Source organism: Schistocerca cancellata, chromosome 11 (assembly GCF_023864275.1).
Source record: "Schistocerca cancellata isolate TAMUIC-IGC-003103 chromosome 11, iqSchCanc2.1, whole genome shotgun sequence".
NCBI lineage: Eukaryota > Metazoa > Arthropoda > Insecta > Orthoptera > Acrididae > Schistocerca > Schistocerca cancellata.
Window position 1 is genome coordinate 24,505,039 of NC_064636.1, and position 26,192 is coordinate 24,531,230.

At 42.2% G+C, this 26,192-nt stretch overlaps 1 protein-coding gene across 2 annotated transcripts in view; it reads left to right on the forward strand.

Annotated features, from left to right (window-relative positions):
• The first annotated feature begins 1,735 nt into the window (after positions 1 to 1,735).
• The window catches only part of LOC126108597 (facilitated trehalose transporter Tret1-like), a 55,204-nt gene continuing 30,747 nt past the window's right edge, over positions 1,736 to 26,192 (forward strand). Inside the window, exon 1 of one of the 2 annotated variants that reach the window (XM_049913898.1) lies at positions 1,736 to 1,873. The gene's annotated coding sequence lies outside the window, so the exon portion shown is untranslated. The remainder of the gene's footprint in view (positions 1,874 to 26,192) is intronic. The other variant, XM_049913899.1, reaches the window with a different exon arrangement.

Genomic DNA, 26,192 nt, shown 5'->3' on the forward strand with positions numbered 1-26,192 from the left:
TGATAAAGGTCGGAATGTAGCCTATCACGACATTGCTGCTCGCGTTGGTCGAGATCCAATGACTGTTAGCAGAATATGGAATCGGTGGGTTCAGGAGGGTAATACGGAACGCCGTTCTGGATCTCAACGGCCTCGTATCACTAGCAGTCGAGATGACAGGATTCTTATCCGCACGGCTGTAACGGATCGTGCAGCCACGTCTCGATCCCTGAGTCAACAGATGGGGACGTTTGCAAGAGAACAATCATCTGCACGAACAGTTCGACGACGTTTGCAACAGCACGGACTATCAGCTCAGAGGCCGTGGCTGCGATTACCCTTGACGCTGCATCACAGACAGGAGCGCCTGCGATGGTGTACTCGACGACGAACCTGGGTGCACGAATGGCAAAACGTCATTTTTTCGGATGAATCCACGTTCTGTTTGCAACATCACGATGGTCGCATCCGTGTTTGGCGACATCGTGGTGAACGCACGTTGGAAGCGTGTATCCGTCATCGCCACACTGGCGTATCACCTGGCGTGATGGTATGGGGTGCCATTGGTTACACGTCTCGGTCATCTGTTGTTCGCATTGGCGACACTTTGAACAATGGACGTTACATTTCAGATGTGTTACGACCCGTAGCTGTACCCTTCATTCGATCCCTGTGAAACCCTACATTTCAGGAGGATAATGCACGATCGCATTATGGGCCCTTCTGGATACAGAAAATGTTCGACTGCTGCTCTGGCCAGCACATTCTCCAGGTCTCTCACCAATTGAAAACGTCTGGTCAATGGTGGCCGAGAAACTGGCATGTCACAATCCGCCAATCACTATTCTTGGTGAACTGTGGTATCTTGTTGTAGGTACATGGGCAGCTGTACCTGTACACGCCATCAAAGCTCTGTTTGACTCAATGACCAGGCGTATCAAGGCCGTTATCACAGCCAGAAGTGGTACTGATTTATCAGGATCTATGCACCCAAATTGTGTGAAAATGTAATCACATGTCAGTCCTATTATAATATATTTGTACAATGAATACGCGTTTATCACCTGCATTTCTTCTTGGTGTAGCAATTTTAATGGCCAGTAGTGTAGGTAGGTGTACCATTTTCTTTGGGTATAAAGTGTATTTGTTTGTGTGTACACGTGTATGTAATCTACCGATTTTGTGTCCCATTCGGCGGATAGTCCCTTTATGGTTCGTCCCTTTTTTTGTCTTAGACTGTAGTTTTTTTTTAATGACCGTGAAAATGACCATGGAAATGGAAATGGTCGTTTGGGGTCAGTGGGCGGGAGATCCCAGTCGTGAAGTTCTGTCGCCAGTTGCAAGTCTTATTGAGTACGACGCCACATTGGGCGACTTGCGCGTCGGCAATGGGGATGAAATGATGAGGAGGACAGCAAAACAGCGAGTCCGTGAGGGGAGAAAATCTCCCGCCCCAGCCGGGAATTGAACCCGGGCCCCCGTGCATGGCATTCCAACGCGCTGACCATTCAGCTAATGGGGCGGACGAATGGACTGTATTAGCAACAGCAGGCGGTCATACTGATGACCATTACGTGAGCAACAGGTGGTGTCACTAGTCGGGTCCCCGGCCCGTGCGTGTGTGTTTCTACGCACGCGTATGGCCGGCGACATTACGGAGGCAACAGACGCGGACCGCCGTGTGACGTCAGACGGCGCGTGTGGGGCCAGATAACAGCGGAGCCAGCTGCCGTCGTTCTGGATTAGTGTCAGACGCCGGCGGCAGCTGATCCGTGCTGCTCTGCATCTGGTGATAAGGCGCAGGCGGTCTCCCAAGTCGCGAGGTCTGGAGACGGCGGCAGCGAACACAACCAGCCGCGACTGCACCTACAGGTTCTCAGGAGCGCCGGCAACGGTGAGTAGACCCTGCCCGACAGCTGCATCCAGTCAACACCGACTCAAAGGAAGGCCTCGGCGCTTGTTGGTGACGTCACGTCAGCTAGGCACGGCGAACGCCAGGTCTGTTGCAGGCGTACTCATAATGGTGGTGTCTCCCTCTCTGGCACAGGAAAATGTGAAACTCTTGGCGGTAGTTGACCGACACACATTGTTCTGAGAGATTTCTGCAATCAATTAATTGTGCAATACATTACACTTCTTAACAAATAGTGTACTCCTGAACTTAAATTTCCATCTGTTTTAACGATTGACATACAAAAACAACTTCATGGTCCAGCAGCAACAGAATTCGTGCTTCTTTACCTTATTTGTAAATCTGAGGAAGTTACATTTGTACTGGGTTGCTTTTACAAGAAACTGTGAACATATTGGTGCTCTTCTTTAGGTATTTTGGTTGACTATGGGGTGAGGAGCACTGAATGTTAATGAAATGTCTTGCGATTGTACACGCTGGGGGAGGGGGTGGGGGACAGAAGAAGAGGCAAAAGAGAGGTACTCGTTTTATAAAATAAAATTTTTTTATCTTATGAAGTTTCTCCTTTCAGTTGCAAGAGGGGGATATTTATCTTTTCTAATGTGCATGTTTAAAAAAGTTTAAGCTCAGCAGTATTTTCGATGTATGAAGCTATTTTGTTTCCTGTTTAGAACTTCGTTGAAATCGACTGTAATCTAATGACTGACAACAGTTGGACATTTACACGTGTAAATTAGTTCACATTCCCAGTGACGACGTCTGACGAAAATAAATAAATAAATAAAAGAAACGAGTTAATTGTAAGGGAGCTGGGGTAAGTTTCGATAACAAAATGGATCAAGTAAATACAGTTACTTAAATGTAAAATTTCCGAAGCTTGCAATGGGGCAAAGCATCTTCTCATATTGATCTACGGTTGCTTCGACAGGATTCAGTAATACAGAACTATATTCTTCATTTGTAGCTGTACGACAGTAAGAAAATCTTTCATCTGAATAAAACTGCAGAATCCAAAACAATACCAAAGCAAACGCGCAGGCGTTTCTGCTTGCAACAGACCTGGCGTTCGCCGTGCCTAGCTGACGTGACGTCACCAACAAGCGCCGAGGCCTTCCTTTGAGTCGGTGTTGGTCCACTGCCGCATAGGCTGATCACATTAGGACCACCTGTTAGAAGTACGCTGGAGGCAAGTTACAATCGATGCCTCCTCTGCGTTGGAAATACTATCGACGACAGTGCTGCCAAAGCAGACTTACTAAGCACAGCCTCCCGAAATTCCTTCACCGGAGAAGACGAAGTAAATATTGCAGAATTCGAATCGACAACAGCTGCCAACGTGATTAACTTTCAAGTACCAGTCGTGTTTTTTAAGTAAGTACTGTCTTGAAATTTCGAAAAGACGTGCTATCTCAATAATTTTATTTTTACATGAAAGCCTGTACCTCAATCAACGCACTGATGCCATTACAGTCTGATTCTTCCTTGTTTACGTTGTGTACTGAGTGTTTGAGATAATCGTGAGTCACGCCGACTGTGAAGTACGGGCTGTTGTAAGATTTCTTAGTGCTAAAGGCCCAAAAGCGACCGATATTCATCGTGAGATCTGTGCAGTTTACGGAGAAAACATTACGAGTGATGCAATGGTAAGGAAGTGGGTGAGAGCGTTTAAAGATGGCCGCACAAATGTGCACGATGGACAACGGAGTGGGCGTCCTTCGGTCGTTAATTAAAGTTTGGTGCAGGAAGTGGACAGTAAGGTGAGAGAAAACAGACGCTTTACGACTTCCTTCTTGCGGGATGACTTTCCTAATGTTTCTCGTAGTGTTTTGTACGGCTTTGTGACCGAGCACTTGAAATTCCAAAAATTGTGCGCACGTTGGGTACCGAAAATGTTGACTTCTTAAGTAATAGAACCCAGTACGTTGTCCTCAATGGTGAGTGTTCATCGGAGGTGGGGGTATCATCTGGAGTGCCCCAGGGAAGTGTGGTAGGTCCGCTGTTGTTTTCTATCTACATAAATGATCTTTTGGATAGGGTGGATAGCAATGTGCGGCTGTTTGCTGATGATGCTGTGGTGTACGGGAAGGTGTCGTCGTTGAGTGACTGTAGCAGGATACAAGATGACTTGGACAGGATTTGTGATTGGTGTAAAAAATGGCAGCTAACTCTAAATATAGATAAACGTAAATTAATGCAGATGAATAGGAAAAAGAATCCTGTAATGTTTGAATACTCCATTAGTAGTGTAGCGCTCGACACAGTCACGTCGATTAAATATTTGGGCGTAACATTGCAGAGCGATATGAAGTGGGACAAGCATGTAATGGCAGTTGTGGGGAAGGCGGATAGTCGTCTTCGGTTCATTGGTAGAATTTTGGGAAGATGTGGTTCATCTGTAGAGGAGTCGCTTATAAAACACTAATACGACCTATTCTTGGGTACTGCTCGAGCGTTTGGGATCCCTATCAGGTCGGATTGAGGGAGGACATAGAAGCAGTTCAGAGGCGGGCTGCTAGATTTGTTACTGGTAGGTTTGATCATCACGCGAGTGTTACGGAAATGCTTCAGGAACTCGGGTGGGAGTCTCTAGAGGAAAGGATGCGTTCTTTTCGTGAATCGCTACTGAAGAAATTTAGAGAACCAGCATTTGAGGCTGACTGCAGTGCAATTTTACTGCCGCCAACTGACATTTCGCGGTAAGACCACAAAGATAAGATAAGAGAGATTAGGGTTCGTACAGGGTATACAGGCAGTCATTTTTCCCTCGCTCTGTTTGGGAGTGGAACAGGGAGAGAAGACGCTAGTTGTGGTAGGAGGTACCATCCGCCACGCACCGTATGGTAGATTGCGGCTATTGTGATCAAAATGCCCAACGGGCGTGTGCTATGTATGCTGCTCGGTATCCTGGACGACATCATCCAAGTGTCCGGACCGTTCGCCGGGTAGTTACGTCATTTAAGGAAACAGGAAGTGTTCAGCCACATGTGAAACGTCAACCACGACCTGCAACAAATGATGATGCCCAAGTAGGTGTTTTAGCTGCTGTCGCGGCTAATCCGCACATCAGTAGCAGACAAATTGCGCGAGAATCGGGAACCTCAAAATCGACGGTGTTGAGAATGCTACATCAACATCGACTGCACCCGTACCGTATTTCTATGCACCAGGAATTGCGTAGCGACGACTTTGAACGTCGTGTACAGTTCGGCCACTGGGCACAAGAGAAATTACGGAACGATGACAGATTTTTTTACACGCGTTCTATTTAGCGACGAAGCGTCATTCGCCAACAGCGGTAACGTAATCCGGCATAATATGCACAATTGGGCAGCGGAAAATCCACGTTGGCAATCTAAATGGTGCAACGTGTACTGATTTCCTACATAATGTTGTACCGATGTTACTACAAGATGTTTCACTGCATGACAAAATGGCGATGTACTTCCAACATGATGGATGTCCGGCACATAGCTCGCGTGCAGTTGAAGCGGTACTGAATAGCATATTTCGTGACAGGTGGATTGGTCGTCGAAGCACCATACCGTGGCCCGCACGTTCACCGGATCTGACGTCCCTGGATTTCTTTCTGTGGGGAAAGTTGAAGGATATTTGCTATCGTGATCCACCGACAACGCCTGACAACATGCGTCAGCGCATTGTCACTGCGTATGCGAACATTACGGAAGGCGAACTACTCGCTGTTGAGAGGAATGTCGTTACACGTATTGCCAAATGCACTGAGGTTGACTGATATCATTTTGAGCATTTATTGCAATAATGTGGTATTTACAGGTAATCACGCTGTAACAGCATGCGTTGTCAGAAATGATACGCTCACAAAGGTACATGTATTACATTGCAACAACCGAAATAAAATGTTCGAACGTACCTAAATTCTGTATTTTAATTTAAAAAGCCTACCTGTTACCAACTCGTCATCTAAAATAGTGAAATAGCGAAAAAAGTGGTCCATCTAGCACATTTATATTTGTTTACGTACTACATGAATATGTAATAAAAATGGGGGTTCCTATTTAAAAAAATGGAGGTTCCTATTTTATTAGAGCGCCATCTATCACAAAGTGAAAAAAGTGGTCCAACTAGAACATTCATATTTGTTTACGTACTACACGAATATATAATAAAAATGGGGGTTCCTGTTTAAAAAACGCAGTTGTTATCAGTTTGACCTATGGCAGCGCCATACAGTGGGCCAACCATAGCGCCATCTGGTTTCCCTCTTCAAGATGACAAGTTTTGTTCTTTGTAATTTTTTCGTTTGACGCTTATTTCGTGAGATATTTGGCCCGGCCACGATCAATGAACCACCCTGCATTGTGTTCGAATATTGTGAATTACCTCGACACCTAGTCAACACAGATTTAGAAAACATCGTTCTCATGAAACACAACTAGCACGAAGTGTTGAGTGCTATTGACCTTGAATTTCAAATTGATTCCGTATTTCCAGATGTCCAGAATGCCTACACTGTACCTCACAAGCGGCTTCTAGTGAAACTGCGTGATTCTGGAATATTGTCTCAGTTATGTGACTGTGTGACGTTCGCCTGCTTTATTTCTTCGTTGATAGTCCTCGGCGTCGACGTACTGCATAGTTATACTGGCTGAAAATTGTGTGGCGGAGGGGAGGGGGGGGGGTGTAGAAGTTCAACACTGACTACTGCAAATGTTGTAGCTGACAATTGCACAATTGCGTTTCACAGTACTTCAGTTCAGACGGCTCTAAGCACTATGTGACTTAACATCAGTCCCCTAGACTTAGAAGTATTTAAACCTAACTATCCTAAGGACATCAGACACATCCATGCCCGAGGCAGGAATCGAACCTGTGACCATAGCAGCCGCGTGGTTCAAGACTGAAGCGCCTAGAACTGCTCGGCCACAGCGGCCGGCTCACAGTACTTTAATTTCACTGTTCTCAAACACACACCCCCCCCCCCCCTTTAATATTGCACAATTATATGGCCAGTTCACTACTGCTGAATGCTGATAAGCATCATTAACAGGTTGCAGGCAACATCAGTATACTGCTACAATAGTCTGCTGTTGAACATCTATGAGCAGTAAAAACTTAAGCACACTTCACAGTTCTTGCAGAATTATACGGTACTTGTGGCACTATTTTTCAATTAAATTAAACAGACACAGTCATTAATTTTTCTAACACACGGCCTATTTATTTACACTTATTCCAGTGTTGAGTTGATACATTGTTCTTAATCTAACCAATACAATTTACTTCTCTGAAAATCGGCCGTGTACTGTCTGTCTCGGGATCAAAAATCTGTCCTTTATTCACCCCCACAATAATAGGCACTGAAACTATACATTGTTCGATATTTAAGTTACAGAAATTACAATTAACTCTTGAATGTATAGTGTAGCTGATCTGCTACAGACTTCATTTCTTCGATGTACCCTATACTGAGCAACATTTTGTATCATAGTTAAGTGTGTAGCCTACACTCTACTGCAGCTGCTAGTAGTTCGCACATAGAGTAAAAATCTCTGGAGTGAGCACTCACACGCGCAAGAACAGATTTTGTCTTGTCAACATACATTGCCGGCCTGGTCACGTGTTCTCGGGACGTCGTGTGTTTGTCCGTATAGCGCTCTGTACATTTAGAATGTCACTACATCCGTAGTACAGACGGATTCTTTTCGAACGTGTCGTGCATTATTTATATATGTTGCGCAGACATTTTAACAGCATCCATTTGATACCGGGAATAAACCAGCTACGTAACTTTTAAGGGCAAGTGATATTACATTCAGCTTCTTTGCGATAGGTGTCATAGTTCAGATGCACTCGATTTTTGGTAGTTTTTGGTATGATACCGCACTTTATAGTATTACAGAGCCTGAAGTACATTTTTGCAGTGATAGTCCTGCAAAACGACTTGACAGTACGTTAGTATGAAACTTCCTGGCAGATTAAAACTGTGTGCTCGACCGAGACTCGAACTCGGGACCTTTGCCTTTCGCGGGCAAATGCTCTACCGAGACTCGAACTCGGGACCTTTGCCTTTCGCGGGCAAGTGCTCTTGGTAGAGCACTTGCCCGCGAAAGGCAAAGGTCCTGAGTTCGAGTCTCGGTCGGGCACACAGTTTTATTCTGCCAGGAAATTTCATATCAGCGCACACTCCGCTGCAGAGTGAAAATCTCATTCTGGAGTACGTTAGTACTTTCGCAAGTGTCCGAAAAACACCGAATTTACCACACATTAGCGATTATATCCCTGCTAATTCGTCCTTTTTTCTTGTATTTCTGCGTATTTATTCTCTCGTTTTTGCGACCTAAAGCACAATTTTTCTTACTGGTGGCACTTTGAGGTATTTATTTAATGCATTTTAAGTACTTGCTCCCAGTTCATTAAATAAATAGTAGACGGAGTAATCTATATACATAATTGACAAGTCACTGAGAAATGCATGGAGGATAGTATTTGCTGAAACAACTAACCATCCCCTTTCCTGTTCCACTAGCAAATTTACGAGAGGAAACGTTTGTTTGTAAGCTTTTGTACGAGCCGTAATATCTATTATATAGTCAAAAAATCGTAGAAAAATAGGTCTACAGAAGTCTTAATTATAATGCATCTCGAAATTTTTAAACGTATACAGTGTCTCTTACTAAAATGAAAACTATAATTAGAACTATATGGAATGTACCCATGAAAAGTTACTATCCCTCCTTTCACATATTTTTCTTTGCATCCGTAGCAACAACGTAATTCACCGTCGCTATTACACTATCAACAAACGGTGAAACACAACAAAACTCTTGGTATTATAAACTTCAAACGCTGCAAAAGCACACAGGCACAGCGAAGTCCCGAGATCACGTGACAATCCTGGTTTAATGTTGACAACATGCGCAGAACGCAGTGCTCACTACAGAGATATTTACTCTATGGTTCTTCACACCGATCGTAAATGGCGGGATGAACTGAACCAGTTCGACAATCAGCTGTGTGAATGTACTGCCGCGCGTGTGCTTTGTCAGAAAGTAGAAACGTTGTTTTTGGTGTTTGCGCACTGATTTGTGGGTTTGAAAATTACTTTTTTATTTTGAAAACGTAAGCAGATATGGTATAGACAGTTAATTCGAGTGTCTTTACGGTTGATTTGAGATCAGACCTGTTTTTGTGTTTGTAGCGATTGTCAACAATAATGCTTTGTTAATTAAATTAAAAAAAAATTTTATCAATATTTTTTCGTAATGCAGGCAATATAACTAAACGTGGTAATTTTTACAGCTTGAAATAAGAAATCATGCATTTAAGGGTTAAAACGTAACTCATTCATCTTCAACTGCCGGCCGTGGTGGTCTCGCTGTTCTAGGCGCTCAGTCCGGAGCCGCGCGACTGCTACGGTCGCAGGTTCGAATCCTGCCTCGGGCATGGATGTGTGTGTCCTTAGGTTAGTTAGGTTTAAGTAGTTCTAAGTTCTAGGGGACTGATGACCATAGATGTTAAGTCCCATAGTGCTCAGAGCCATTTGAACCATCTTCAACTTTTGTAGTCCTGTCTTCCTCAGTTGCATGTAATATCACGGTATATTGATAATTTTTACTTATGGACCGTCTGACACCCCCAAAATACACACACACACAAAAGCACAGCCAAATATATATATATATATATATATCACACACAAATGCATACACGAACAGATCACAGATACTTCAATAATTACACTCGAAAGTTTGGCAATAACATTCGATCTTTGACAAAAACATTTGACAGTAGATAACAGAAACCAAAACATTGCATTGAAACAAGCGTTCAGTTCATAGTGCTGTGGAATGTCGGAAAAAACCTCAAACTGGCATTCATAAGAAGAAGAACAACACCAAAAATGCCACAGGAGCGTAATATGTAAGAAATTGTCCGTGCAACCTGTAAGTACAGTTCAAAACATTACTACTTAATAGGAAATACCAACCACCAGAACTGTTTATAACCTATAGGCACAGTGACAAAAATGTAAATTAAATAGCTAACATACGTACATATTCCAGGCCACTGTTGATGCCTTGCAGAAAATAAAGGCGAAACGCGTATGGCACTAAAATTGTGTTTTATTCACTTGCTGTCAGACGGTCCATAAGTAAAAATTATCAGCCCGCATCTCGTGGTCGTGTGGTAGCGTTCTCGCTTCCCACGCCCGGGTTCCCGGGTTCGATTCCCGGCGGGGTCAGGGATTTTCTCTGCCTCGTGATGGCTGGGTGTTGTGTGCTGTCCTTAGGTTAGTTAGGTTTAAGTAGTTCTAAGTTCTAGGGGACTTATGACCACAGCAGTTGAGTCCCATAGTGCTGAGAGCCATTTTTTTAAAAATTATCAATATACCGTGATATAACTCATTCAATTAATCGAATACACCGAGAAATTCCTTCGTTTCAACAGTTCCTTCTACCACAAAGGTTAGGCCGAATTATTTGTTTAAATAACGAAATTAACACATCTAGTTATACAAAAAAAACTTTTGACAAACGTGGTAATTATTTTGGAATTAATTAAGGACTGGCTTTGCTAATATGGTTTCAAATAGGGCCAAATAAATATACAAATCTTTAACATATTGCAGTGTGTCAGCAACTGTGAAATGTACAGCAAATAAACAATGTTTTCAGCCTTCAGTTGCAAGGTAATTTTATTCGTTTACCTAGGTTTCGATTCCAGTAATGGAATCTTCTTCAGAACCTATAAATTAAACCACATATGGACATATATTACTCACTAAAATGCATTATCAGTCTAATGATTGAATAATGAAGAAATTGTGATACTTACAACAATGAAATTATTTTGTGAGCCAAACACTGGCCATGTCACAGATTAAAAATTAAAACATTAAAGACGCATAATCATAAGATTATGTCCGTCAAAATTAAAACCATTAGGGCGAACGTAGACGGAGCTGCGCCGGCCATAAATCAGGACCACACGTAAGCGGCTCGAAAACTAGGCGTCGTGAGCAGTTACGCGGCGAGGCTCGGCCGCGGCCAAGCGCAAGCGCAAGCGCAAGCGCAGGGGCGAGAGACAAACTGTCTCAAAATTACTTAGAGCAAATATACATATAAACAAAATGTAACTGAAAGCTGTCTTACAATTGGACATACCTATCTATTGGTATAGCAACATTAAACAATTTACCTGAGAACAAACTACAAAGCCAAAGTATAATTTTTTTTTTATATAAATATTATAGTAAGAGGGGGTAGCCCCGCTACAGTAACTAACAATTAGTGTCAAAACCATGCGTGCTGAGCATAAAATGTCTTTAACATAAAAAGGCCTTAGCGACTATGTGTCATTACCAAGCATATAAGGAAATACAAAGACACACATGTACAATCACATTATAATAAAGGGACAAAGCAGATAGGGAAACAGCATCGGCCATTCGAGGCAGACTGTGGGTCAACTTCACTGAAGTAAAGGTTGAAATCCTTCGAAATAACTTCTATTCTTTAATTGCAGCTGATCATTAAGTAAGTTGTCCCTATCAATACTAAGATGTTTAAAAATTTGCAATTCTTCGAGGGTGTCTAGCCTGCATCCCTTTACTTCATTATGCAAAAGCTCTGCGTCTTTTAGAGGCTTAGGAGCATGCGCCTTTTGGACCAGATGTTCAGCAAATGTAGATCCTCGAGTTCCATCACCGCTTTTTGTCGGCAGGTGCTCTTTAAACCTAACAGACAGGGCCCTTCCTGTCTGGCCAATGTAATAAGAAGGACATTCAGCACACGTGATTTTATATACACCTGACAGCGATGATTTATCGTTACCTTTATCCAGAGAATGAACTAGGTTCTTTTTGAGGTTGTTAGTGGTAGAGTATGAAACTTTACACCCTAGGTTTTTTAATAAACGACCTACCTTATAGGATATGTTACCTATAAAGGGAACTGATATGTATTTCGTTGCCTGGTGTTGATTGTGAGTATCTGAACTGGAAAGGGTGGTAGTCTTCTTTCGTGTTTTTTTATTGAACAACTGTCTCACTATACTGGGATTATATCCATTATTCTGAGCGATGTTTTCGAGGACTTTTAATTCGTTTTGTAAGTTGATTGGCGAAAGCGGAATGGAAAGAGCTCGATGGATACTCGAGTGAAAAAAGGCCATTTTTTGGGCCTGAGGATGGGTGGAATCAGCTGGGATGATGATGTCGGAATAGGTTGCTTTCCGAAAAATTTTGAAATCTATTTTGTTGCCAATAATGGATAGCGTCAGATCGAGATAGTCTAAGGTCCTATCAGCTGTCTGATTTTCTTGTGTGAAACTGATTTTTTCATGTAGGTTATTGAAAGTGGTAAATAACAGTTCTAGCTCTTCATGGGAACCTTCAAACACAAACAGCAAGTCATCTACATATCTCGCATAGATTATTATATTATTTGCCAAATCTGGATAATTCCGAAAAAACATCTGCTCTATTGAGTTTATAAAAATGTCTGACATGATACCAGCTAACGGGCTGCCCATAGCTAGACCACAGGGTTGCGAATATATTTTATTATTATATAAAAAAAAATTATACCTTGGCTTTGTAGTTTGTTCTCAGGTAAATTGTTTAATGTTGCTATACCAATAGATAGGTATGTCCAATTGTAAGACAGCTTTCAGTTACATTTTGTTTATATGTATATTTGCTCTAAGTAATTTTGAGACAGTTTGTCTCTCGCGCTTGCGCTTGCGCATGCGCTTGGCCGCGGCCGAGCCTCGCCGCGTAACGGCTCACGACGCCTAGCTTTCGAGCCGCTTACGTGTGGTCCTGATTTATGGCCGGCGCAGCTCCGTCTACGTTCGCCCTAATGGTTTTAATTTTGACGGACATAATCTTATGATTATGCGTCTTTAATGTTTTAATTTTTAATCTGTGACATGGCCAGTGTTTGGCTCACAAAATAATTTCATTGTTGTAAGTATCACAATTTCTTCATTATTCAATCATTAGACTGATAATGCATTTTAGTGAGTAATATATGTCCATATGTGGTTTAATTTATAGGTTCTGAAGAAGATTCCATTACTGGAATCGAAACCTAGGTAAACGAATAAAATTACCTTGCAACTGAAGGCTGAAAACATTGTTTATTTGCTGCCAAATAAATACTTTCAGAATCCTAGTAGTTCTTCTTTGTTTATAATTAGTAGGGAATTTATATTTGTTTGTAAGTCAAAAATAGAATCTATGTATCCGCCTGCTTAGCTGGGTGGTAACGTGCTCGCCTCCCATGCAAGTGGGCCCGGGTTCGATTTCCGGCCGGGTTGGAGGTTTTCCCCGCTCGGGGACTGGGTGTTCTGTTGTCCTCATTTCATCCAAACCACCGGGTAAGTCGCCCATTTTGGTGTCCAATGAAATAAGACTTGCACTTGACGGACGAACTTCCCCGAAAGGGGCCTCCCGGTCAACGCTGGCATACGCTCATTTCCATTTCAAGGGGTCCGCCGCCGTTAACTGAGTGGTCAGCGTGGTGGAATGGCCCGGCTGGGGCAGGAGATTTTCTCCGCTCGGGGACTGGGCGTTGTGTTGTCCTCATCATCATTTCATCCCCATCTCCGACGTACGTTCATTTCCATTAGAATCTAACTCATGAAACAATTACTGACTTTGGCCCAGTGTTCGATTTGTGCTTTTACCAGTGGGGGGGGGGGGGGGATGTCTTAGGGGGTTAGTATAATTATATATGTTACTAGCTTGGACCGTGGCGTTACCCATGGTTAAACAGTTATTTATAAATAGATGTTAATGCCGAAACTCACTATTCACGCGTAAGCACTACCAGAAAAGCCATCCCTTGTTATATCTTTAAAAGTACATTATAGGTAAAGCTTATTTACAAAATCATCTACATACAGGTATACGAGGGGAATTAAAAAAGTAAAGGCACATTTGTGAAAAGTTGTACTTATTCTAATGATAGAAAACTGAAACATGCATTATTTTTCTACGTAACCTCCCTGGACTTCAATGCACTTTTCCCGACGTTTTACGAGTTTTTTTTATTTCATCAGAAAATATGTTTATCGGTTGCATCTGTAACCAATTTTGCACCGAAGCAATGACGTCTTCATCACTTTCAAATCTTCTTCCCTGTATTGCTTCCGTTAAAGGTCCAAACATGTGAAAATCGCTTGGAGCTAGGTCTGGACTGTATGGTGGATGTTCCAGCACCTCGAATCTCAACTCCTTTATTGCGTCGGCTGTCCGTTTGGCAGAATGTGGGCGAGCGTTACCTTGCTGCATGATGACACCTATTCACAGTTTTCCATGTCGTTTGGATCTGATTGCAGGTTTTAGATTCGTACGCAACACATCACGTCCACCATACAACACAGACCTGGCTGTAAAGCGTCGTTTACGCTGGGGCGACGTCTTGCGACATTGTGGCATGCTACGGAAATGTGGCGTGCGTCGTCTTGTCGTTCAGTTCTAAATGTTTTGAAATGCTTACCTACTACATAACACTTTTTCAAAATTAATAGGCAAACATATTAATAGTATTAATAGTAAGACTGTATTAAAAACTTCCAGTGTTTGGCTCCACAAAATTTAAATTACATGTAAAGTTTTACTCCAGTGCGTGGGAAATAAAAATCCCAGGTTGGGATGCATAAACTAAAACCAGAGGAGGGGATGGTCTGATGCAGAGGGAGGGAAATCCCCGCCATCCCCCTCTGCAAATCTCACACTTTTTACCCTATAATGATCTGTAGCATAAGATATTAACTAGGAATGGTCAAAATAAATTAGGAAATCAATTACATTGAAAAAACTAAGCACAGAATTAGACCTGGTGCTATATTCGTTAAGACTGAGGACCAACTTTACACGTTTGTGGAAATGCAGATTACACTCATGCATGTTAATGGTAATGACCCAAAAATGAAAATAAAATGAATTTAAGGAGGCAGATGGCGAAACAACAAAGTAAAGAGATGCCAACCTGCTTCGTCACAGCTGATTTCCTGTCAGAGAGGTCACAGTTCTTAGTAACTGGCGAGAAGTTGTAAGTAGGCTGTTTACGTTTTTTTTGTTGGTAAAGCCACGTAGCGCTCTATATTAAAATCACTGACTGTGCTGTGTGCAGTCTGTGGCTGGTCGGCATTGTTGCAATAATCGCTATTGTAGTGTTGGGCAGTTGGCTGTTAACAGCGCGTAGCGTTGCGCAGTTGGAGGTGAGCTGCCAGCAGTGGTGGATGTGGGGAGAGAGATGGCGAATTTTTGAGAGCGGATGATCTGCACGTGTGTCCATCAGAAAGAGTAAATTTGTAATATTGGATATCATATATATATTATTATTATTCACGTTTGGGCCCTACTGGACCACGCGAAGTACAATCACGGGGCATTCAGTTATTTTCTTTTAGACTTTCTCTCTGCCCAAATTGTTTTCATTCTCTCGGAATGAGCTCTTTTCCTTTCATCAGACCATGTGGTTCCAGTTTTCTTTGGTTTTTCAGCTTGACCAACTACCCAGTCATGAATTTTTTGCCTAAATAATTTTCTGTCTTGAATTTCATCTTGTTTTATATCTGCCTCTTTCATGTCCTCTTTTATAGCAGCAATCCATTTTATTGTCTCAAATTTAGCTTTACTTCGATTTTCGTAGAATTCCACTACTTGTTTAGTTAGTCTGGTAGCATCCATTCTTTTAATATGCCCATAAAATTTTAATCTGCGTTTTTTCATATCCGAATATATGCTGGTGTATTGTTGAATTTCACTATTTGCTCTTAGCCTGTATGTTCCTTCTTCAGTATATTTTGGACCTAGAATTTTTCTGATTACTTTTCTTTCTCTTTTTTGGATTTCTTGAATGTCCTTTTTTCTGTTTAAAATTAGCGTTTCAGCCCCATAAAGGCACTCTGGTTTTATGACCGTGTTGTAATGTCTCAATTTAGAGTACCTCGAGAGAAATTTTTTGTTGTAGATGTCTTTTGTAAGTCTAAAAGCTGTCTCCATCTTTTGACAACGAATTTCATTTCCAATTTTTTCTAGACCAGTCTCTGAGATTGTTTCACCTAAATATTTGAATTGCGAAACTCTTTTGATTTTTCCATACTTAGTTTCCAAAAGTTTGGGTGCCAGTTTGTTGCTAGTCATTTGTTGTTGTTGTGGTCTTCAGTCCTGAGACTGGTTTGATGCAGCTCTCCATGCTACTCTATCCTGTGCAAGCTTCTTCATCTCCCAGTATCTACTGCAACCTACATCCTTCTGAATCTGCTTAGTGTATTCATCTCTTGGTCTCCCTCTACGATTTTTACCCTCCACACTGCCCTCCAATGCTAAATTTGTGATCCCTTGATGCCTCAAAACATGTCCTACCAACCGATCCCTTCTTCTAGTCAAGTTGTGCCACAAACTTCTCTTCTCCCCAATCCTATTCAATACCTCCTCATTAGTTACGTGATCTACCCACCTTATCTTCAGCATTCTTCTGTAGCACCACATTTCGAAAGCTTCTATTCTCTTCTTGTCCAAACTAGTTATCGTCCATGTTTCACTTCCATACATGGCTACACTCCATACAAATACTTTCAGAAACGACTTCCTGACACTTAAATCTATACTCGATGTTAACAAATTCCTCTTCTTGAGAAACGCTTTCCTTGCCATTGCCAGTCTACATTTTATATCCTCTCTACTTCGACCATCATCGGTTATTTTACTCTCTAAATAGCAAAACTCCTTTACTACTTTAAGTGTCTCATTTCCTAATCTAATTCCCTCAGCATCACCCGACTTAATTTGACTACATTCCATTATCCTCGTTTTGCTTTTGTTGATGTTCATCTTATATCCTCCTTTCAAGACACTGTCCATTCCGTTCAACTGCTCTTCCAAGTCCTTTGCTGTCTCTGACAGAATTACAATGTCATCGGCAAACCTCAAAGTTTTTACTTCTTCTCCATGAATTTTAATACCTACTCCGAATTTTTCTTTTGTTTTCTTTACTGCTTGCTCAATATACAGATTGAATAACATCGGGGAGAGGCTACAACCCTGTCTTACTTCTTTCCTAACCACTGCTTCCCTTTCATGCCCCTCGACTCTTATAACTGCCATCTGGTTTCTGTACAAACTGTAAATAGCCTTTCGTTCCCTGTATTTTACCCCTGCCACCTTCAGAATTTGAAAGAGAGTATTCCAGTCAACATTGTCAAAAGCTTTCTCTAAGTCTACAAATGCTAGAAACGTAGGTTTGCCTTTTCTTAATCTTTCTTCTAAGATAAGTCGTAAGGTCAGTATTGCCTCACGTGTTCCAACATTTCTACGGAATCCAAACTGATCTTCCCCGAGGTCGGCTTCTACCAGTTTTTCCATTCGTCTGTAAAGAATTCGCGTTAGTATTTTGCAGCTGTGACTTATTAAACTGATAGTTCGGTAATTTTCACATCTGTGAACACCTGCTTTCTTTGGAATTGGAATTATTATATTCTTCTTGAAGTCTGAGGGTATTTCGCCTGTCTCATACATCGTGCTCACCAGATGGTAGAGTTTTGTCATGACTGGCTCTCCCGAGGCCATCAGTAGTTCAAATGGAATGTTGTCTACTCCCGGGGCCTTGTTTCGACTCAGGTCTTTCAGTGCTCTGTCAAACTCTTCACGCAGTATCTTATCTCCCATTTCGTCTTCATCTACATCCTCTTCCATTTCCATAATATTGTCCTCAAGTACATCGCCCTTGTATAAACCCTCTATATACTCCTTCCACCTTTCTGCCTTCCCTTCTTTGCTTAGAACTGGGTTGCCATCTGAGCTCTTGATATTCATACAAGTGGTTCTCTTCTCTCCAAAAGTCTCTCTAATTTTCCTGTAGGCAGTATCTATCTTACCCCTAGTGAGACAAGCCTCTACATCCTTACATTTGTCCTCTAGCCATCCCTGCTTAGCCATGTTGCACTTCCTGTCGATATCATTTTTGAGACGTCTGTATTCCTTTTTGCCTGCTTCATTTACTGCATTTTTGTATTTTCTCCTTTCATCAATTAAATTCAATATTTCTTCTGTTACCCAAGGATTTCTATTAGCCCTCGTCTTTTTACCTACTTGATCCTCTGCTGCCTTCACTACTTCATCCCTCAGAGCTACCCATTCTTCTTCTACTGTATTTCTTTCCCCCATTCCTGTCAATTGTTCCCTTATGCTCTCCCTGAAACTCTGTACAACGTCTGGTTCTTTCAGTTTATCCAGGTCCCATCTCCTTAAATTCCCACCTCTTTGCAGTTTCTTCAGTTTCAATCTGCAGTTCATAACCAATAGATTGTGGTCAGAATCCACATCTGCCCCAGGAAATGTCTTACAATTTAAAACCTGGTTCCTAAATCTCTGTCTTACCATTATATAATCTATCTGATACCTACTAGTATCTCCAGGATTCTTCCAGGTATACAACCTTCTTTTATGATTCTTGAACCAAGTGTTGGCTATGATTAAGTTATGCTCTGTGCAAAATTCTACAAGGCGGCTTCCTCTTTCATTCCTTCCCCCCAATCCATATTCACCTACTATGTTTCCTTCTCTCCCTTTTCCTACTGACGAATTCCAGTCACCCATGACTATTAAATTTTCGTCTCCTTTCACTACCTCAATAATTTCTTTTATCTCGTCATACATTTCATCTATTTCTTCATCATCTGCAGAGGTAGTTGGCATATAAACTTATACTACTGTAGTAGGCATGGGCTTTGTGTCTATCTTGGCCACAATAATGCGTTCACTATGCTGTTTGTAGTAGCTAACCCGCACTCCTATTTTTTTATTCATTATTAAACCTACTCCTGCATTACCCCTATTTGATTTTGTATTTATAACCCTGTAATCACCCGACCAAAAGTCTTGTTCCTCCTGCCACCGAACTTCACTAATTCCCACTATATCTAACTTTAACCTATCCATTTCCCTTTTTAAATTTTCTAACCTACCTGCCCGATTAAGGGATCTGACATTCCACGCTCCGATCCGTAGAACGCCAGTTTTCTTTCTCCTGATAACGACGTCCTCCTGAGTAGTCCCCGCCCGGAGATCCGAATGGGGGACTATTTTACCTCCGGAATATTTTACCCAAGAGGACACCATCATCATTTAATCATACAGTAGAGCTGCATGTCCTCGGGAAAAATTACGGCTGTAGTTTCCCCTTGCTTTCAGCCGTTCGCAGTACCAGCAGAGCAAGGCCGTTTTGGTTAATGTTACAAGGCCAGATCAGTCAATCATCCAGACTGTTGCCCCTGCAACTACTGAAAAGGCTGCTGCCCCTCTTCAGGAACCACATGTTTGTCTGGCCTCTCAACAGATACCCCTCCGTTGTGGTTGCACCTACGGTACAGCCATCTGTATCGCTGAGGCACGCAAGCCTCCCCACCAGCGGCAAGGTCCATGGTTCATGGGGGGTTGCTAGTCATATACTGTGTTTTTTTCAAATGAGATTTGGAGACCTACTCTTTCTGCTGTTTCTTTAAGAATTTCTATTTGTTTCTGAGCAATTTGGATGTCCTGCGTTAGAATAACCAAGTCGTCTGCAAAGGCCAAACAGTCTATTCGAATATTTGTTCGTCCTAGTTTCACTGGTTGGTCAATTTTGAACTCCAATTTTCGTTCGCGCCACTCTTGTATTACTTTTTCTAGAACGCAGTTAAATAGCAACGGAGAGAGTCCATCACCTTGCCTTATATATATAATGACTTTTGAGCACTATTAAGGTAAATACATTGTTTGTTCTCTATCAAAATCTTTCTTTTTCTAACCATGCCTATCAGTAGTTAGTGCCTTCAGTAGTTTGAATCTTTTATTTAGCTGGCAGTATTGGCGCTCGCTGTATTGCAGTAGTTCGAGTAACGAAGATTTTTGTGAGGTAAGTGATTTGTGAAACGTATAGGTTAATTTAGTCAGGGCCATTCTCTTGTAGGGATTATTGAAAGTCAGATTGCGTTGCGCTAAAAAATATTGTGTGTCAATTTAAGCACAGTCATGTATAATTTTTCTAAGGGGACGTTTCAAAGTTGTCGAGTGAAACAGAAATGATTTCTGGCGTTACCCAAGGTAGTGTTACAGGCCCTTTGCTGTACCTCATCGGCCCGCATCTCGTGGTCGTGCGGTAGCGTTCTCGCTTCCCACGCCCGGGTTCCCGGGTTCGATTCCCGGCGGGGTCAGGGATTTTCTCTGCCTCGTGATGGCTGGGTGTTGTGTGCTGTCCTTAGGTTAGTTAGGTTTAAGTAGTTCTAAGTTCTAGGGGACTTATGACCACAGCAGTTGAGTCCCATAGTGCTCAGAGCCATTTGAACCATTTGTACCTCATCTGCACAAACGATTCTGGAGACAATCTGAGCAGCCATCTGAAGTTGTTTGCAGATGACGGTGTAGTTCATCGTCTAGCAAAGTCATCAGAAGATCAAAACAAATTACAAGACGATTTAGGAAAGATATCTGTATGGTCAGAGGATTCGTTTTTGACACTAAATAACGAAAAGTTTGGAGTCATCCACATGATCGCTAAAAGGAATCCGTTAAACTTCACTTATGTGGTAAATCGGTCGAATTTGTTGTTGTTGTTGTGCTCTTCAGTCCTGAGACTGGTTTGATGCAGCTCTCCATGCTACTCTATCCTGTGCAAGATTCTTCATCTCCCAGTACCTATTGCAACCTACATCCTTCTGCATCTGCTTCGTGTATCATCTCTTGGTCTCCCTCTACGAATTTTACCCTCTATGCTGCCCTCCAATACTAAATTGGTGATCCCTTGATGCCTCAGAACATGTCCTACCAACCGATCCTTTCTTCTAGTCAAGTTTTGCCACAAACTCCTCTTCTCCCCAATCCTGTCCCATACCTCCTCATTAGTTATGTGGTCTGTCCATCTAATCTTCGCCGGCCAGGGTGGCCGTGCGTTTCTGGGCGGTACAGTCTGGAACCGCGCGTCCGCTACGGTCGCAGGTTCGAATCCTTCCTCGGGCATGGATGTGTGTGATGTCCTTAGGTTAGTTAGGTTTAAGTATTTCTAAGTTCTATGTGCCTGATGAACTCAGATGTTAAGTCCCATAATGCTCAGAGGCATTTGAACCATCTAATCTTCAGCATTCTTCTGTAGCACCACATTTCGAAAGTTTCTATTCTTTTCTTGTCCAAACTATTTATCATCCACGTTTCACTTCCATACATGGCTACACTGCATACAAATACGTTCAGACATGACTTCCTGACACTTAAATATATACTCGATGTTAACAAATTTCTCTTCTTCAGAAACGCTTTCCTTGCCATTGCCAGTCTACATTTTATATGCTATCTACTTCGACCATCATCAATAATGTTGCTCCCCAAATAGCAAAACTCCTTCACTACTTTAAGTGTCTCATTTCCTTATCTAATTCCCTCAGCATCACCCGACTTAGATCCTCCTTTCAAGACACTGTCCATTCCTTTCAACTGCTCTTCCAAGTCGTTTGCTGTCGAATCTAAGGGCCGTAAATTCAGCTACAATACGAACAACTTAAACTAGACCGAACATACAGAAAACGTTGTGGGGGAGACGAAGCAGAGAATGTGTTTTGTTGACAGAGCACTCAGAAAATGTAACATAGCTACTAAGGAGACTGCCTACACTGCGCTTGTCCACCCGGCTTAGAAATACTGCCGCGCGGTGTGGGATGCTTTCCAGATAGGATTGACGGAGTACATCGACAAAGTTCATAGAAGGGCAGCTCGTTTCGTATTATCGAGAAATAGGTGAGAGAGTGTCACCGACAGGATATATGATTTGGGGTTGACATCATTAAAACAAAGGCGTAACTCGTTGCGGTGGTATCTTCTCACGAAATTTCGGTATCCAACTTTGTTCTCCGAATACGAAAATACACTACTGGCCATTAAAATTGCTACACCATGAAGATGACGTGCTACAGACGCGAAATTTAACCGACAGGAAAAAGATGCTGTGATATCCAAATGGTCAGCTTTTCAGTTCATTCACACAAGGTGCTGACATGAGGAAAGTTTCCAACCGATTTCTCATACACAAACAGCAGTTGACCGGCGTTGCCTGGTAAAACGTTGTTGTGATGCCTCGTGTAAGGAGGAAAAATGCGTACCAGCACGTTTCCGACTTTGATAAACGTCCGATTGTAGCCTATCGCGATTGCGGTTTATCGTATCGAGACATTACTGCTCGCGTTGGTCGAGATCCGATGACTGTTAGCAGAATCTGGAATCGATGAGTTAAGGAGTGTAATACGGAACGTCGTGCTGGATCGCAACGGCCTCGTATCACTAGCAGTCGAGATGACAGGCATCTTATCCGCACGGCTGTAACGGATCGTGCAGCCACGTCTCGATCCCTGAGTCAACAGATGGGGACGTTTGCAAGACAACAACCATCTGCACGAACAGTTCGACGACGTTTGCAGCAACACGGACTATCAGCTCGGAGACCATGTCTGCGGTTACCCTTGACGCTGCATCACAGACAGAAGCGCCTGCGATGGTGTACTCGACGACGAACCTGGGTGCACGAATGGCAAAATGTCGTTTTTTCGGACGAATCCAGGTTCTGTTTACAGCATCATAATGGTCGCATCCGTGTTTGGCGACATCGCGGTGAACGCACATTGGAAGCGTGTATTCGTCATCGCCATACTGGCGTATCACCCGGCGTGACGGTATGGGGTGCCATTGGTTCCGTGTCTCGGTCACCTCTTATTCACATTGACGGCACTTTGAACAGTGGACGTTACATTTCAGATGTGTTACGACCAGTGGCTCTACCCTTCATTCGGTGCCTGCGAAATCCTACATTTCGGCAGGATAATGCACGACCGCATGTTGCAGGTCCTGTACGGGCCGTTCTGGATACAGAAAATGTTCGACTGCTGCCTGGGCCAGCACATTCTCCAGATCTCTCACCAACTGAAAGCGTCTGGTCAATGGTGGTTGCAACTGGCTCGTCACAATACGCCAGTCACTACTGTTGATGAACTGTGGTATCATGTTGAAACTGGTTGAAGCTGCATGGGCAGCTGTACCTGTACGCACCATCCAAGCTTTCTTTGACTCAATGGCAAGGCGTATTAAGGCCGTTTTTACGGCCAGAGGTGGTTGTTCTGGGTACTGATTTCTCAGGATCTATGCACCCAAATTGCATGAAAATGTAATCACATGTCAGTTCTAGTATAATACATTTGTCCAATTAATACCCGTTCATCATCTGCATTTCTTCTTGGTGTAGCAATTTTAATGGGCAGTAGTGTATTTTGCTGACACTGATCTATATAAGAGAAATCAGAGCTCGCACAGAAACATATAGGTGTTCATTTTTACCGCGCGCTGTTCGAAATTGGAATAATAGGTAATTATTTTGTAGGTTGTTCGACGAACCCTCTGCCAGGCACTTAAGTGTGATTTTCAGATATCCATGTAGATGTAGATGTTAATAGCGATCTGGTGTGCGTGTCCAAAACAGAACAGCAGCCAATCTGCGTGGCTATCTATTCCGCAAGACGTCTCGTTACCTTTCGGAAGATATGTGCTACCACATGCCTATGTACAGGCCACGCTATCCCTGGAAGATACCATACTCCGTCAATCCTATGTGGTAAGGATCCCAGACCGCACAGCGGTACTCCAAATGAGGAAGGACAAGTGTAGTGTAGGCGGTCTCTGTAGCAGATCTGTTGCATCCTCTAAGTGTTCTGCCAATAAAAAGGTCTTTGGTATGCCTTCCGCATAACACTTTCTGTGTGTTCTTTCCAATTTAATTGTTCGTAATTGTAATTACTAGCTATTTAGTGGAATTTACCACGTATAGGTTGGTGTCATTTTTAGTGTAACGGAAGTTTAATGGATTCGTGTGGATGACTTCACACTTTTCATTATTTAGGGTCAACTGCAATTAACACACCTTATATACCATCAGAATCGTATTTGATCAATGTAACTCCATCTTCTGGTGGAGTATGGGACTACGGCTGTTCAGTGTTTAATAAAAACAATACCAGTCGCCGTTGTATAGGTTTATTTCTAGGCAACCAGTTCCGACGTTACACTACGTCATCTTCAGGCCTAAACTGTGGAAGATATAACAGATAAATAATCACATATTGAAATGCTGAGCATATTGACTAAAAGAATCAAGTGCTGCACATTACTTTACGTAATTAGAATTATACAGCGATGTTTTATCAGAGCAATAAATCGTATTGAAATACAGTGTGTTACATGTAAATTTCCTTAATTACAAGATCTCAGTCTTAATAAAACTCCATAATACACCGTAATATACACTATCAGATTTAATTAGTTTTCATACATATTGTAAAATCTTCAGTATCGTCATGCATTGATAAAACAGAAGTGTAGCCATCAGTCCAGCATATTTACTGTCTTCAAAACGTATGACTCTACGTGGCAAACACCTTGTTTAATCAAAAGGCGAAAGACGTGTAAGAGGGACCAACAAATCACACAGACTGATGGTTACATTACGTGGATACATTTTGAGCATTTATTGCATTAATGTGGCGTTTACAGGTAATCACGCTGTAACAGCATGCGTTCTCAGAAATAATAAGTTCACAAAGGTATACATATCACATTGGAACAACGGAAATAAAATGTTCAAACGTACCTATGTTCTGTATTTTAATTTACAAAACCTACATGTTACCAACTGTTCGTCTAAAATTGTGAGCCATACGTTTGTGACTATTAGAGCGCCATCTATCACAAAGCGAAAAAAGTGGTCCAACTAGAACAGGGCTTCACAACATACGTGCTCGCGGAGCAAGCTGTGAGCAGCAAGGCGCGAGCACGGAGCAGCGCGAGCACGCTACCCCCACTACCGGACCAGAGCGGAGAGTGGGGAGAGTCACGTGGTGCACACAACAGCTGCCGCCAGTCAATGTAAATCCGCGGCCGCCTGCAGGGATATCACTCATGAATTATTACTGCGACAAATGAAACAAATAAAGGAGAATGTACACGTGCCACATAATTTTATTAGCTTAGTGTATGCCTCTACATTCGTATTAATTTGTGAACTGTTACACAATAAAAGATGTCACTGAAGTGTGGGATTATCGGTTATCTTGTAGTTTTTTCTCTTTACAATTGCGTCTATGTTCGGAGTAATTGTTCTTGTGCATTGTAGGTGCAGCGTGCAGTTTAAATTTCGATCAGACAGTGCGTTTCTCAGGCGCGTCTTGTTAACATTTCATTGTAGAGAACAGTTGTTCACAAACATACGTGGAACCGAACATTGATATTATTGTAGCCGCCAATTTGTGTAAACGAGGAAATCTATCCTGAGGGAAGTGTCTGTAGAATTCCAAAATGTTTTTCTTGTTCCGAAATTTGTCTGTGTATTCTCTGTCACACTGGAGGTCAATAATTTCTAGTTGCAACTCAGGACGAATCTCTTCAATATTCGCTGAATATGGAGACGAGAACAGGTCAAAATCACCGTCTGGTGCTGTCAGATCTTGAAAGCGTTGATCAAATTCTTCCTTAAGGGCAACTAAACTATGTGAATAACGTTCGCAGTCTTTGTGAACATCTTGCACGGATGATAATTTAGGAAAATGAGCTAGGTTTCCTGTTTCCAGATGACTCACCCAAAGCGTCAATTTCATTTTAAAAGTTCGTGTTCGATCTATGAAATGAGTAATTAGCAGATCTTTACCTTGTAGTGAAATGTTCAAAGCATTCAGATGGCTAGTTAAATCTGCTAAGAACGCGAGATCACATTTCCATGAAGGCTCTTTCAGTTCAGGAACACACATGTTATTTATTTCCATGAACATATTTATCCCATCTAATAGGCAAAAAAATCGATTTAATAATTCGCCACGACTAAGCCAGCGGACCTCGCTGTAATGAGGCAGCCTACCATACTGGCTTTCTACATCCTGACGAAAGCTTTTAAATTGTATGTGTTGAAGCCCATGCTTCCTTATATAATTGGTTGTACGAACAACCACACTCATCACATTTTTTAGAGTGATACTCTTTGCACATAAGTTTTCCTGGTGGTTCACAAAGGTATCGCTGTAATATTTTAATTGTATTCAAATGCATGCTATTATTATTATGACCGACCAAATCGTAACAAATCACGCGGCGTGCGTTTTTAACGATAGCTTTACACTCGCCCAGCCTTTATTCATGCAATATTATATATAAATATACAGGCAGGATCGAAAGATCGATCTATCTACCGTAACCAATAGAGGCAAATACGCTATTCAAGTTCCGTTACCTCTATCTTGACTCGTATTG